The sequence below is a fragment of the Gorilla gorilla genome, chromosome 6 (genome assembly GCF_029281585.2).
Source record: "Gorilla gorilla gorilla isolate KB3781 chromosome 6, NHGRI_mGorGor1-v2.1_pri, whole genome shotgun sequence".
NCBI lineage: Eukaryota > Metazoa > Chordata > Mammalia > Primates > Hominidae > Gorilla > Gorilla gorilla.
In genome coordinates this window covers 95257921-95273915 of record NC_073230.2, presented here as the reverse complement: position 1 = coordinate 95273915, position 15995 = coordinate 95257921, and the positions used below count along the sequence as shown (strand labels likewise).

Genomic DNA, 15995 nt, shown 5'->3' with positions numbered 1-15995 from the left:
TATTGGAAAGAAATTACTGGAAGAAAAGAAAATATTAGAAACATGGGTAGTGATGAAGCAAAGAATCTGAAATGCTTCACTCAAAACCTCTTGAACTGTGGAAACGATGGGGAAGAGAGTATGTCAAATGAGATCCCTGGGAAGGAATGTGAGCTTGATAGCTTGACCAACAGCAACAAAATGACCTGAGAACTTACTAGAAATGCAAATCCTTGGGCCTCACCTTAGACTGAATCAGAAACTCTGGGAGTGGGGCCAGCAATCTGTTTTGACAAGCCCTTCGGGTGATTCAATTGCTGATTAAAGTGAGAAAATCACCACTTGAGTGCAGCAAGGAGAGCAGTGTGTTGGGATGACATGGGAGGTTTAAAAATCTGTCAACTAACAACAACAACAAAAATCCTTGTCCCTGTCATCAACTTCCATGTCATGAGGATAAAAGGGAAGTTCGAAAAATTATTTGAGAAAATATGGTAAGACTGGCAGCAAATTGTAACTTTAAAAATTAGTAGGAACATTAGGCAAGCTTCTACCACACCTCTTTCTTACCCAGATTCACACACACAAACCAGGCTGTCCAAAGCACAGTCGTGCTTAATTAGATACTGAGGAGCCAAAACTTTTCCACCCCCTCCCCTCAGTCCCTAAGACACAACAGATCAGTTTCCATGATTGCTGTTCAGCAGAACCAGGCCAATCTGGTTTTCTGCAGCTTGCCTATTAAAAAGTGACTTTCACACCCTCCTGGGTTATGTACCAAGACCTTTGCCCTTTTGTGGCTTAGCAGAATGATTTATTTGTGTCATTAGTCAATCTATTATTTCATCCAAAATATTTCCATTACCTGAAATAAACTGCAGTCCCAATGATGAAAGCTGTGTCTCCCCTCACTTTTAGCAGTGGTGGTCAGTTGCTGGCAAGATACTCAGGTACTTAAAACTTTTTTTTTTTTTTTTAATATTTCTACTCATTACTTTTAATGGAGCAAAGCTAATCTTCTTTGAAGAAATATTTCAGTCTTTGACCATAAATATTTTGAAGCCATTTTCATAAATTGCGGGCAGCAAAAGAGATTCTAAACATTATCTCCCACCCACTCTCTCATACTTCTCACTGGTATTCCTGTCTCTTATAACTCAACTTCCCTTTGGAGATTGGGACTTTGTTGTCCTTTCTGTCTGGTGGCTTACATAACATGTAATAATCTCTCTGCTGCAAATTTCCACCCTAAATCACAGGAAGATATGAAACTTAATAACTGTTAAATCCTTTAAGTTTGTGATGCTCATTCTCACAACACAGTGTATATTCAGTATTTACTTGTCTCTGAATATATTAGAAACAGCTATTTAAAATCCAACTCTCTGATGAGCTCAAAACAAGAGATGGGACCCTAATGAGTATGTTACAGTAAGAGAAAAACAAAGCCCTCTGAAAGAAAGGAAAAGAAACTGTTTTTCCTTCCTCATTTTCTCCCTCTGAGGACTGAACTATGTCATACTTCTGCTTTCTCTTTAAAAAGACAGAAACTCTTTATTCTTTAGAATTATGATGAAAATAAAGCTTTTTACTAAGGAATCAGTGACACACCCACTTTTTCTAATATTCCATTGACAATTAAAACAATGCTCTACCCTAGAGAGATGACTTCGCTCTCTAGGTAATTTAAACCAAAAACAAAATAAATATAAATAAGCACACTGACTATTGGTATCTGCAATTTTGAAAAATATATCTGCTGGTATGCACCTATTATACAATGAGGTATCTTTTATAGATACCTTCAAATTTTACCTTCCCCTTAAACTGGTGACCTTCAGCCACGGCCTCCTTTATGCACTGTAGGATCCTACTTTTCAGATCATCTGAAAATCTTTACAATTTTAATTTATACTATTTGTTCTAATACAACTTTTATTGGCTTGATATGTACAATGAATCATTTTAAATTTTATTTGATTTTTCTACTGAAAAGTTTATTTGCTGTGACCATGTGGACAAAGACATCAAAGACACATATCTACAGAATGGTGGAGGCGCATTTAAATCAGTGGCATTTCTCAGCTTCTAACCATTACTAAAATTGTGGTGTGGGATAGTAAAGATAAGGTTTGGGATGCATATAGAATTGTGGGTGAGGGATAACCAAAAGAAGCTTGGGGGATGCAGATAGAATTTGTCTCAAGCTCCAACTTCATCACTTAACCCGATGAACTACTTTAACTCATGCTTTAATCTGAGTTGTAGTTTTCTCATTTGTAAAATGAGGATCATAATCATTACAACAATAGATAGCAGTTATTAACTGCTATATGCCTTGTGCCATGACCAAATTTTTTCCTACATTATTTACAATCCACGAAATAATCCTTTAAGATAGAAACAATTCCTTCCTAAACGGAAACTGAGGCTAAGAGAGAATGAATAATACTAATAAGAAGTACATCCTGTTGTATTTCCTTTCTGTTACAGTAGCACTGTGTCACGGAGTGTTGGGTGCAGATCAAATGAGATGCTGAATGTGTAAGCACTTAGTAGGTTGCATGCACATGACTCAGTCACTAAGTTTAAGTGTTTTGTATCTGAACTGTGCTATTCTATAAAAATATACTCACACACTAATAACATCATTTTCTTTCAAGTGTAGCCTGCATCCTTGAAAATTCTTTAAAAACCATAAAATGCTACTGCCTAGCATAAGGCTTAATCTTGGACACTCTTACAGAAGTTGCTTTGGGTACCACCCTTCATTCCCTAATAGCATTTTTGCTTTTTCAAAAGAGCCCAGATTTTAAAATTTTCCAGATAAATAAATACAATTCCTTCTCCAGTGTGAGGCAGGGGACATAGGGTTAAGAAATTTATAATTTTTAATTAAAGGAGTTTAAAAAAATACTATCATCAACTATCACCATCATTAGATAAAAAGGAGGGATATTTTTGATCCAGAAGAGAAAGGATATAATCCCAGAACAAAGTGTGATTCTTTAAATTGAACATACTTAATGGTAAGAAAAACTCTTAAAATTATCTTCTATCTTTTTATTTTGCTGCCAGACAGTGAAACCCTGAAACCCTGTCGTGGATCAGCATGGATCATTAGACCACATTTGAGAAACACTGTTTTAGATTAAAAGCTGTGTGAGACCCTGAAAAATCACAGGCTGTTCAGCAAACAGGCCCTGGGTAAGAATGTGTGCTCTGCCTTTAGTAGGAGTACAGGATGGCAATTCAGACCGTGAGCTCTGTAGTTAGGTATTTTAGGTTTAAATCCTGCCTCTGCTTCTGGTTATACGATCTCTATGTCTCTAAGCCTCATCATTTCCTGGAGTTAAAATGGGTATAACAATAAATCATGTAAGTCTCATAATAATATGATTATTATGAGAATTAAATGGAATGATTCATCCAAGAATCTTTATATTAAGCCCTCAATAAATGTTAGTTTTAAATTTAACTTATTAACACTATTATTAACAATAATAGTAATTAGTATTTTTATTCTTATTTCTTATGATTATTAATTTATTTAGCTTCTTTGATTTTCAGTCTTCATGTCTGTAAATTGGAGAGATAAAGTACCTAGTTTTCAGAGTTGCTGTGGAGCCTAAATGAGGTAATGCATGTTTGTACATAGCTTGGCATGTATCAACAAGCCTGATAATAGTGTTAAAAGCAAAACATATGCATGATTTTCACTTAAAGACTGAGCAATATCTATTCAGGAGCTCTACTTAACAAGTATTATAAAAAGGAACAACAACAACAGCAACAACAAAAAAACAATGAAGACATTATAATTAATAAAACACCTCCAGCTTGGATATGAGTGATGGTAAGACCAGACATACTTGCTTTCTTTCCTGCATAAGCTTATATTTTCAGGTGTCCTGGACAACTCAAGGAATCACCCATGGTGCATTTATCTCCCACACCTGTTGCCCACTAGTCATCATTGTGATTATATCTGGAACCCAACCCTTTCTTTTATTTAATGTGGGGCAAAATCTGGCCAGCTGGAAGATTCTGGACAGTGATGGAGTAAAACAAACAGATAAAATCAGCCTGCATTACTATAATCTTGGCTCTTCAATAAAGAATATCCTCACAATTTTCTAATTCATGGGGAAATTGGATAATCTAATGTAAGCAGTTAAGGTTTGAGATCAATATTCTTTCTTTTATTATTTTTAAAATGAGCTGGAGCAATGAAAGGGAAAAAGCTTTGGACTAAAGCATGTTCAAATATAGAACGTATGAAAAATTTAAAAACAGTAAATAAAAGAGCTAAAATTACATTAGAAAAGAAAATAACCTCAAATATGGTAAATAAATTTAAAAATATCAGAAATAGTAAATAAAAGTCACTTGCAAAAGGCTGTGTAGCCTGAACATGGAAGTACACACAAAGTTTCCTTTCAGTATCAGAACAAATCCCTCCCGTTGCACAAGTACACAGAGTGCCAAGGTAGTCATCATATAGGGAAATGAGACCATTTAGAACACATGGAAAAGAGTTGCCATGCTCCAAAATAGATCTTGGAAAGTTTATCATTTCCAAGTGAGTGAATAGGAAACTTGACTATTTTTAGCCTAATTAAAATTCAATGTATTTTTTACTTGCCATTTTTAGACCACTCTTTTTCTCTCCACATCATTAAAACCATACATACCGTGGGTTTCTGACTAATTTTCATGTAAGTAATCAATGTATAGTTTTGAAATCCTATTTAAAGCCATGTTTTGCTAAGAGTTGTATTTTGCATTTTGTTAGTAGAAATCACACCTTTAAAAGAGTAAAGCAGATTAGGTTTTTGCATTTGATTCTAATTTTTATGAATGAGATGTCAACCTGGCAAAGCACAATTTCCCTTTTGTGTAAATCACAATGCAGAGTGGAATACTATAAGCCTGAGTACATCCCATGACAGCTGTAGAGGTTAATATTTAGAATAAATAAGAAAAATCACTATTTAATTCTCTTGACTTTCTACCCATGGATCTGCTGCTCAAAGGCACACAAAATGCAAAACTGAAAGACATTTTATATCATAACGACAGAGCTTTGGCTGTCATGCATTTATAATGAGCACACTTCCCTTTTCTGATTTACTTACATACTGGAGCTAGACCTCCTTGGTTCATTTCCGAATCCATCATATTAGCTGTGTGTTCTTCAGTAGGATACTTACCTCTCTGTTCTTCAGTTTCCTTATGAGTAAGAGTGTGAAATAGTACCTACCTTAGAGGGTGGCTGCAAAATTTAAATACATTAAAATCGATAAAAGGCATAGAAAATTACTGGCTCATAGTAAGTACTATGTGTTAACTATTATTACCATTATTGTTATTATTGAAATATTTCAATGTCTATTTCATATCCCAGTTTTCTTGAAAGTTTTCACAACCTACTTTTTTTTTTAGAAAGTAGAAATTACACATTTCTGGGAATCAGGGATTGATCAACGTTTCACACTTGTCTCTGTTTAGATTATATTCCAATCAGTGCCAACACTATCATTTAATTTCTGAGAATCTACCAGAAAGAGAGTACTTGGGAACTAAGTGGTGAATGTGTGGGGAGGGACAGAGTGCTGGTGAGCAGGTCAGATGGAAGGTTGTTGGAGTGGTCCAAGTGATAGATGACAGTGGTCTGGCTACCTTAGAGGCAGTGGATATTAAGCTTTTAACATGCTTAAGTTTAGTATAAAGCTTCTTCAGGGTTGGGAATAAAGACTCAAACACATTTGATCAAAGAACACATCATTAACATTGATAATACACTTTTTAAAAAAAAAAAAATGAAGTTTTGCTCTTGTTGCCCAGGCTGGAGTGCAATGGCACTATCTCGGCTCACTGCAACTTCTGCCTCCCGGGTTCAAGTGATTCTCCTGCCTCAGCCTCCCAAATAGCTGGGATTACAGGCACACACCACTACCCTCAGCTAATTTTTTGTATTTTTAGTAGAGACGGAGTTTCGATATGTTGGCCAGGCTGGTCTCAAATTCCTGACCTCAGGTAATCCACCTGCCTCAGCCTCCCAAAATACTGGGATTACAGGAGTGGGCTACCGCACCCAGCCAATTTTTTTTTTTTCCCAGAAGGTAGTCCATGTTTACTTCACTATGTCATACTTTGCAGAAAGCAGGCATTGTAGGAATAGGGCAAAATAAAAGTAATTAATTTTGAAGTAGGGACAAAGGGAGTTTAGAGAGATACTGTGGAAAGACTCAAACAATGAGGCTTTTCCTTAGGAAGGCCGGGTTCTAGAATAAATGAGAACAGTATATGAATGCTAGGTGCGGGACAAATTAGGAGAAGGGGAGGGGACATGAGAGACAAGTTCTGCCTCTTATACAATGTAATGCAGAGCCACTCTTATTCATGTGTTTAACTGTCTTTGAGGTCATCTATAAGTACATTAATGCACATATTTTTCTGCATTTGCTTATGGCTCCCTGCAACTTTGCAGTTCCTTTAGGGAGAGCACTAGATGTGGAGTCAGAAGGCTGGAGTTTTCATGGCAGAACTATTACCTCCTGGTTGGAAAATACGTCATCTCTGCTATGGTCTCCTCTTTAATGAATGCATTGGGCTCCTGAATAATAATAAGGGTAAAATATTAGTTATCAAGAAGATATGTAGCATTATTTCAAATGCTAGAGATGCCTCTTTAACAAACTAAAATGCAGACCATAACTTCCAGTTTTGATATTTGTGGACTCCACATTGCTACTCTTCAAATATGCCCAGATATTAATATTTTAGTAGCTGAGAAGAAATGCTAAGTTTCTCATTGACCTTGTATTCACTAAAATAACACATCTAATTTGAAGAATATATATTTTCCTCATGGGATGCAATACAATTGTTTTCATTTTGAATGGGAAAAGAAGCCACCCAGTAAATTTTTATTTTTTTCTAAATTGGCCCTCGAGCAAGGATCATTCACCACTTTGCTGGGATTTTGCCTTAGTGCCACCTTTGCAGTCTATGTGATGTTAATAATGAAAAAGTGGTCTAATACCCTGACCTTTCAGTCCTGTAGAAGGCCTGGTGAAGAAGGTGCTAAAGCAATTTGCATTATTATGTACCCTGTGCCATGAACTTCTGTGAATCTTGGGCTAAAGAGATTCCATTCCAATGTCCATAAACACCAATGTTTTCTATGATAAATCCTCATACTTGAAAGAATTCTATCTGTCAGACTTAAGGTTAGAAACAAATAATTATGCTGGAAGTTGGGTTAATTAATGGATGAGTCAAGTCAATTTAAAATTTAAATTTGGCAGCAGTACAATTTTCCTTTCTTTTTCCCTTGTTGCCTGCGTTGACTTTATGAACACCTCACTAGAGAGGAAATCTCAAAAAGCAAAGCTTTTCTTTAAAAATTATCATTATTAAAGAGATTTTTTCCTATAATACAATAAATATAATTTTCATATTTATTAAGAGCTGACACCAAACTAAAATCCATTTGCAATTAAATTTACTTGATGTCTGCCTACTTAATAGACAGATTTGGGACAGACAATAAAAACCTATGAAATTCTAGAAGAACTATATCACATTTCACTTTTTTTTTTCTGTGCAGTAATGTTATGTTTGTATACTTAGCTATCTGGAATGTAAACTTAATATGAAATGTGATCCTGAACTATTCCAGGTTATACCAAAAGGCTGGAATTTGGTTATAGGTATAGTCACAGTTCCGGTGGCTTGATTGAGTTGGAGAGCTGAGTTTAAAGCCTATAAGAGATTGGCTGAAATATCCATTGAGAGAGGCTCCTAATTCTGTTACTTACAGGCTCTGATCATCTAAGACAATTAATATACCAATTATATTAAAATAAAGAGATGTCTAAGTTGCCCTCAAAATTTCATCTGAGTACAGCAGCAGAGAGAGCATAGTCTTTTGGTTTTAGGCGAACTTAGGTTTGAGTTCCAGCTCTGCCACTCAGAGATGTATGAACCTTGCTGGGTCCCTGTAAGTGTTCTGCCCTGTTTCCTTACCTGTGGAATGGGCTTGATAATATACCATATGATTGTCTTAGGAAGTCACTGAGTATCATTGTATCCTGCACACAGTAAGGGCTCAATGAATAGTAGCTGTTTTTTGTTTTTGTTTTTTTTTTTTCTATTTTTAGTTATACCTGGGAAATCTAGGAGGTATTAATACTAACTTGCGGAAAATCAGCTATTCAAACAATTTAGGATTAATTGCTTTCAGGGCTTGGATCCACATTAGGAAAATGAGAAGGAAAAATGTTTAGTTTAGTTTTGTTTTTCTTGCCTATAAGAGGTATAAATACCACCTAAGTAGCTCCAGCCTAGTGCAAGAAGCAGAGGAGAAATAGAGGTATGACTTTGTGATTAAGAGGGCAGAGGGCTGTTGGGAAACAGTTCTGCATGATTAAACTGAATGCTATGTTCTGAATATGTGTGCTATGTTTTAAATGCTCACTAAAGAAAACCAACTCAAACCCAAAATAGAAGAATGGATGTTAAGAATATGAATGAATTATTGGTTTGGAGGAAGTACTACAGATGAATAGCTGAAAGCTCTGGGGAAACAGCTGGTTGATAACTTAAAACAAGAAAACTTTAAGCCTCAGTGTGCAAGAGAAATAAAAAACACTTTATTTATGGACACATTTAGGGAAGTTTTAACTCATTTCTCTGAGAGAAGAGAGGGTCTCCTGGATGTGCTGGGACAAAGAAATAATGATGACCCTGTCTTTTGTAATCTGATAGAGAAATAAGAAAATAATACAAAAGGGAGATTAAACCACCATAAAACAAGTATAAAATGGTATAATTTGTGATTCAAAAATTGCTATATTTGGCCTGAAAAATTTATCTATGCAAATTTTTTTATAAAAAGTTTTTTTTTTAATTATACTTTAAGTTCTAGGGTACACGTGCACAACGTGCAGGTTTGTTACATAGGTATACATGTGCCATGTTGGTTTGCTGCACTCATCAACTCGTCATTTACATTAGGTATTTCTTCTGATGCTATCCCTCCCCCAGCCCCCTGCCCCCCAACAGGCCCCAGTGTGTGATGTTCCCTGCCCTGTGTCCAAGTGTTCTCATTGTTCAATTCCCACCTATGAGTGAGAACATGCCACTGTCCTTGTGATAGTTTGCTGAGAATGATGGTTTCCAGCTTCATCCATGTCCCTGCAAAGGACAGGAACTCATCCTGCTCTATGCAACTTTTAAGTACACAAACAGTCTGGAAAATATTCTGTATATGCAGAAATCCTAGAATTTCCAGATCATTATTATTGAGGGCAGGGGCTTATAAACTCATTGTTCTCCCCATACACTATCATAATAAAGAGATTAAGAAAATTATTTCAATGAATGCATGGCAACAGAGAAAAATACTTTACATACTACATGGGTATTTAATATATACCTATATACTCATACACACGCAAACGCACACAGCTCACATGCATGGGACCTCTGGAAACTCTAAAACAAGGGATATCAATCATGATGTGATATGACATCTTTGTTGGGGGGATTAAACGCTGTCCAGGAAAGGCTAAAAAGAAGGAAGCAGCATGTAAGTTAAGCTTTAGGAGACTGCACCTTTCAAAAAGGGAAAATAAAGTAAGGCAGGCGTCTCAAACTGATTGAAATTATTGTGTACAATCAGTGTCTCCATTTCTTCATTTCACATTTATTTCTCAACCCACACCCAACTCACGACTAAAATTGCTCTCAATTAAATCCAATTGCGAGCTCTCAATCCTTATCCCACTTGATCTGCTGGTAACATCCCACATGAGTGCTCGCTTTCTTCTCCCTGGTTTCCATAAAATTACTTTCTCTCTCTCTCTCTGTCTGTCTCTCTCCTGTAGTCTTTCATCTCTGTCTTTTTTTTGCAGGATTGTTTTCCATTTCCCTTTAAATATTGGCGTTTTCCAGGATTCTAAGATGTTTTACTTTTCTTTTAATTTTCTACCTTTAATTTTTTCCTCTATGTTTTCTTTCTGTATTCCCTGTTTTTACTTCTCCAGAGATAATATGCTTTATTCCTATGCTGTCAGCTGAAATAGATTCACTGTGTCTCTTAAATTTATATTTCTAGTACCAAATTCTCTCTTGAGGCACTAATTTCTATATGCACTTCTACTTAACATCATCACATGGATGAGCCAAAGACATTATTTTTTTTTCCTCCAAATTCAACTATTTATCTTGCCTCTCCAAAATATTCCTTGTCCCGACTTGGTGAATGACATCACATCTCTCTTATTATCCATGAAAGAGGCCTGGAATTCATCATACAATTTTTCTCTTTCATCTCACCTCTAATTTCTATCATTCACCAAATCCTACAAAATCTACCTTTAAAATAATTTCTTGTTTTTTTTTCTTTTCTGTCTCCAACAAGGAGGCCCTAGTTGATTCTTCCCTCTGTCACTGCAGTAAGGCTGCGTGTGTCCAGTTAATCTGTATCCATCCTTTTTTTTAATCTAATATGCCTCTTATTTTCCACCAGAGAGATCTACCAAAATGGTAAATCTGATTATTTCAGTAACCTATATTAACTCCTTCAAGGACCCCCACTATCTTCCTGATAAAATGCAAACCCTTTAGTATGGTAGGCATGCAAGCTTCTTTGTGTATAATCTGTGTCCTTTAACCCTGCTGGGGCAACAAAAATACCTGTGGTTTCCCCAAGTCACCATGTTGTTTCAAGCCACAATCTGGTGTCCTGCCTGTAACACTTCATTTCTTCCCCTCTTTATCTAGCTCATTCTGTTCTGTCATTTCAATGCTGAATCATATGCCCTTTAGGGTAACCTCCCTAGAAAATTTCCCTGATGTCCGGGAAAGTTGTCCGGCTAGGCAACCTCATGGCATTTCTCTATTGGAATACATACCACAGGGCTGTATAATGTTTGTTGGTTTGTCTGTCTTGTCCATTCCCCCATGAAATCAGGATCTGTAATCTGTCACAATATCCCCTGACTAGGACATAATAGGCACTTAGTACATATTTATTGAGTTTTAAAATATGAGCAAAGCTATAGGATGGAAATTTGTTAGATGTGTTATGGGAGAATGATTAATACATTTTAAGGATGAAGGAAGGTAAGATTTGAAAGGTTGAATTCTGAACCACCGGACAAATAAAGGGCAGGGAGTGAGACTAGGGTTGCAGTGAGACATGAAAACCAAAGAAAAGCAGCTCTACAATGGAACCATTGATGTAAAGGGACACACACACACACACACACACACACACACACACTTCAATTTTGAGGCAGAAGAATATAGACTGAGGTTGACATGCAAGGGCACAGGGTTAAAAGTGAAGAATGGACTCCAAATCAGGAGTCAATTTTTCTGGTGTAACTACAGCTTCAGAACTAAAATTAAGGAGCTGTTGAGGTTTTCTACCTGACTTGGATAGGAAAGCTAAACTAGGATTATACCATGAAACATCTTAAATACCAGGCTGAAGAGGGGTTTTAAGTCTTGCAGTCCTTGGACCATTACTGAATAATTATGAACAGAGGGGGAGAAATTAGAGATTAGAAAACAAGTCTAACCATGTTCTATAACACTGAATTCAGCACATAGAAACTTAATGTGACTGAATATTAGGAGAATAAATATTTTATTAATGATAATAAAAACTTAAACTAGAGTTGTGGCAGTGATACTTAGAGGAAGAAAAATGTAGCATCCATGGGAAAAACTGGAGGTAGTCTGAGACTTGATAAGAGAGAGGAAAGACATAAATTTTACTGAAATAGTTAAACATAAATTTTAGTGAAATGGAATAGTTAAATATTTCACTGAACCAGGTACTTTATTTCTTTGAGAAATAACTCCTTGAGTTTAGATTATCTGTGTTATTCTGGTACAATATTTATATGCTATTTTTAAAAAATAAACAGGGACTTTAATTTTTAACAAAGACAGAATCTTATACCTCAGGTATCCACTGGTACCCTGGAGGTACCAGGCAGCTGTGCAGAGCTGCAGGCATAGGCTAGGAAGTGCTGCCAGCTTCAATGAGGTATATGTTGCCTTGCCAACTTGTATTAGGGACATTTTTCTGTATCCTGTGATCTACTCTTTCTTCCCTGAAACATTTTTTTTCTTAAAAACAAAAACAAAACTACATTCTAATCAGACAAAACTGTTTTTGAAAAGCCAATTCAAGAAAATTACTGTTAGAAGTACTGAGGAACAGATACTGATAACATTTTCTCTACTGATTCTTCTCCAATGTTCTATCTTCATGATTCACTTTTAATATAAAATTTTAAAGATCTCAAACCTCTCTATATTGCTGGTTTTCTAAATGTATAAGGGAAACCAGAAACACATGTTAATATGATTTTCTGTGTTTTGATACTAGAATTGAAAACAAGTTAGTATCATTATGAAAACACAAAATCTTATCACTTGGTTTTATAACACTCATTATATGAAGCTCTGGAAGATCACATTCACATGGAAAAGCACATAGTTGTCACAGAAATGATGCTTTTAATTAAGTAAAAGATCCATACCTGATTGGGATGATTACTTATGTACTTGTCATTCTCTACTAGACACGACATCCTTGAGGATAGGGATATGACTTATTTGTCTATGTATCTTCAGGCTTAGTGCAATGCTTGGCATATAACAATAAAAATTTTTTTGAATGAATGACATTTAAAAAAATATAACACATAGAACTTACCATGTACCAGACACCTACCCAAATGCTTTACAAATATTAACTCATTTAATTCTTATTCTACAAAGAAAATTAAGGCACCGAGAAGTTACATTATGTGCCCAAATCACACAGATAGAAAGTTATGGAGCCAGAAGTCAAACTCAAGCAGAGCTGTGCCAGAATTTGTACTCTTAACTTATATTATCTCCAAATAAATGCTGCTGTTAAGTTGTAAAAAATACAAATATGTAAATAAATATATAATGTAATCCATCATTGAACTTAAAAAGACCTGGGTTCAAATATATTTTTAATTTACTTGGTTCGTGGCTTTGAGCAAGTTCATTAATCTAATGGGTCCTCAATTTCCTCATACATAAAATAATGATAATAGCTTGTAACTCACAAGGCTACTCTTAGCTTAAAACATATTTTTTGTAAAAGTACTAGATTATCATTTGCACCGGGTATATGGTAGTTAGTGTGCCAAGGGGAATGATGCTATTTTCCTCTTTCTCCTCTTTCAGAAGGGTACGTATTTGTACTTTACACATTATACAGGTCTTAAGCAAAAGGAGATGAAATTGTATGTTTCATCAAGTATTATTTTCAACATCTCTTAAAGCTAGAGTTCATTTACTAAAGGATTTTCTGGATGGGCAGATCAATTTCAAACTCAATAGCTTGTTTTCTGGATAAAAAATGTTTTTCTGAGAAGCTGTTATGGTCTAAATATCTAACATCAAATATTAAAATATTTTTCTTCTAATTGTAAGATCAAGTTATACATATATATGTATGTTTATACATATATGTTTCTTTTTTTTAAAGAAAAAACTATTTGACCAGCAATATAACAAACAACATTTATTTTTATCAAAAGCCTCCCACATCAATGAGTTCTACCAAGTCTGGTGGAAACCCTCTTGGTCAGTGGCTCTCAATCCTGGTTGCATATTACAATCACCTAAAGAAATACATCAAATTGCAGAACCTTTCCACAGATATTCTGATTTGATTGAATTGGGGTAAGGTTGAGCATCCGTATTTTTTGAAAGTTCTCCTATTAACCCTAATTTGCAGCCCGAGTTGAGAATACTGGTTTAGATTATCATTGAAACCATTACCGGTCTCCTATTTCCATTTCACTGGGACTCTAATAAAAACCAACAGTAGATAATATTTTCATTCATGTTAACATTGACAGAGTCTGAGAGGTTCATCAAGAACAGAATTGCCATGGCACAACTAAACTAATAGTTAGCTCCCTTTCTTCAACTGATTAGAGCAAATGCTCTCCATCCACCATCAATCATTACCTCCAGTTTCAAAATGAGAAACAGAAGACGTATTTATATCAGCTATCTCTTTTTAACTTTGAGAATCATGAAACAAAACAACTCCAAGATTATCTATGTGTTCTTATAAACTGGTTATAATGAAGATTTCTTGTTTACTTATTGTGTTGATGAAGCCAATGAATAAACTTAGAACATTTTGTAATATGACCAGATATTATTCTTGGGCTATAGTTCATAAAATAAACTACAGGTTAGAGGCATTGAACCAGAACAAATCCTGGCTGATGGATGTTTTGAGTTATGTTAAAATATTGAGTAGAAATGAGTATCCACTGAGAATACCAACTTAAACTGTAAAGGTTTTACAAATCTAATAATCTTAGTTTCTCTCATAATACTGGTGTATAACCAGCAATCTCAACTTTTTAAAGCTGAGTTATTTTACTACTGAACTCATAGGCTAGCAATATCCTATTAGAAATTACACTTTATAAATTCCATAATACTAAAAGCATTCCTACTTTGTCCTTAATGGTAAGTCAACTGGCCCAAATACATAAAATATTTCCTTTCTATGATCATTTAAGACAGACTCAAACTCGGACACTCTGTAATTTAAAGATTAGCTTTAAGAACTACATTGTAAAACTTTGACTTATTTTGAACATTTCACCTTCAATCACCGAATAATTTCAACAAATAGCCTTACATAGATAACTTGATTCCGGTTAACCACAGCCTGGAAATAGTCAGGGTCTCCTTAAGATCGGCAAGTGAAACCCTGCGTTCTCTTCTTGCATATATCACATAGTATTAGGTTAAAGCTTTCATATAAAACTTTTCTTAGGTAGATTTGCTAAATAAAGTCTGTGTGATAGTTTACTAATCTCAATTGTATTGTTGATTTTTGACTTGGACCTCAAGGAAAATGAATGTTTTGAGAAAAGGAATTAATTTGTTACAGCTTTTCTTGATGTCTTTCACCCAGGCTTGGGAAGAGCATCATGAAAAAGAGTACTCTTTTGGAAACTATGCACACAACATATTTTTCCTAATAGGTGTGAAGAATGGCTGCTATGCATAAATGATTGTTGGAAAACAATTCTCTGTAAAACATGACTTAACAAGCAACTCCATTCACTACTGTGCTCATTTCCAATATCCAGGACAACCATGACACATCTTATAGATGCCGATATTATATGTTAGTCAGTTAATAAACACCCTCTGGGAAAATTCACAACTTTAACCTCCGTAATTTTCCTACCCAATAAGTTGGAGAATAAAACTTTTGAGGGAAAATTGATATGAACAACATAGTAAAAGTCACAAGAAATCAAACGACTCTTCAATACGAAACCATAAGTTTTTGGCTCTTCCCAGGACACCTATTTTTCTTTTTTCTTTATCAAGGGTAAAGTAAAGCATCTAAGACCTAGCTGACCCTACATGAGAACCACAAGCACCGCAATCAAACCACATTTCTATAATCAAAAAGCAAGGTGCCTATAGCACCTGCACTGTTAAACATCCCTTGGACACCCCAAATCGTTAAGTCCCGCTCATTTCCAAACGCTCCTTACCTGGAATTCTGTCACTGGGCGGCTGGGCACAGCTCAATAGAAGCAAAGGGTGTTCGCAGGTGTGGCTCCAGGGACTCAGGCGCTCAAGCTTCAGCGCCCATCTCCTGGGCAGGAGATGTCAGCCGCAGGGTGAGGTGCGGACGTGCGCACTTCTCCAACCCGGGAAGGTCCGCCAGCCGCGCGGCACAGCCCACCCAGAGGCTGGGGGGCTGGCTTTCCTAGTTTGATGCGAGAGCAAACTGCGTTAGTCTCAGTCCTCCCTCTCCGCCCCTCTCCTGGTTTTCTGACACTTTAAATCTGTCTTAGGTGGTTCAGACCCAAGTCTAGGTTGTATTATCAGCTAAAAGACAACTGTTCTTTCCCCTGGCTTGCTTTCTACCTCCCCAGAGTCCAGGAGGCTCACCTTCC

At 35.9% G+C, this 15995-nt stretch overlaps 1 protein-coding gene across 1 annotated transcript in view; it reads right to left on the bottom strand.

Annotated features, from left to right (window-relative positions):
- The window catches only part of CALCR (calcitonin receptor), a 152434-nt gene extending 136639 nt beyond the window's left edge, over positions 1-15795 (bottom strand). Inside the window, exon 1 of the mRNA XM_004045752.5 lies at positions 15588-15795. The gene's annotated coding sequence lies outside the window, so the exon portion shown is untranslated. The remainder of the gene's footprint in view (positions 1-15587) is intronic.
- Between the last annotated feature and the right edge of the window lie 200 nt (positions 15796-15995).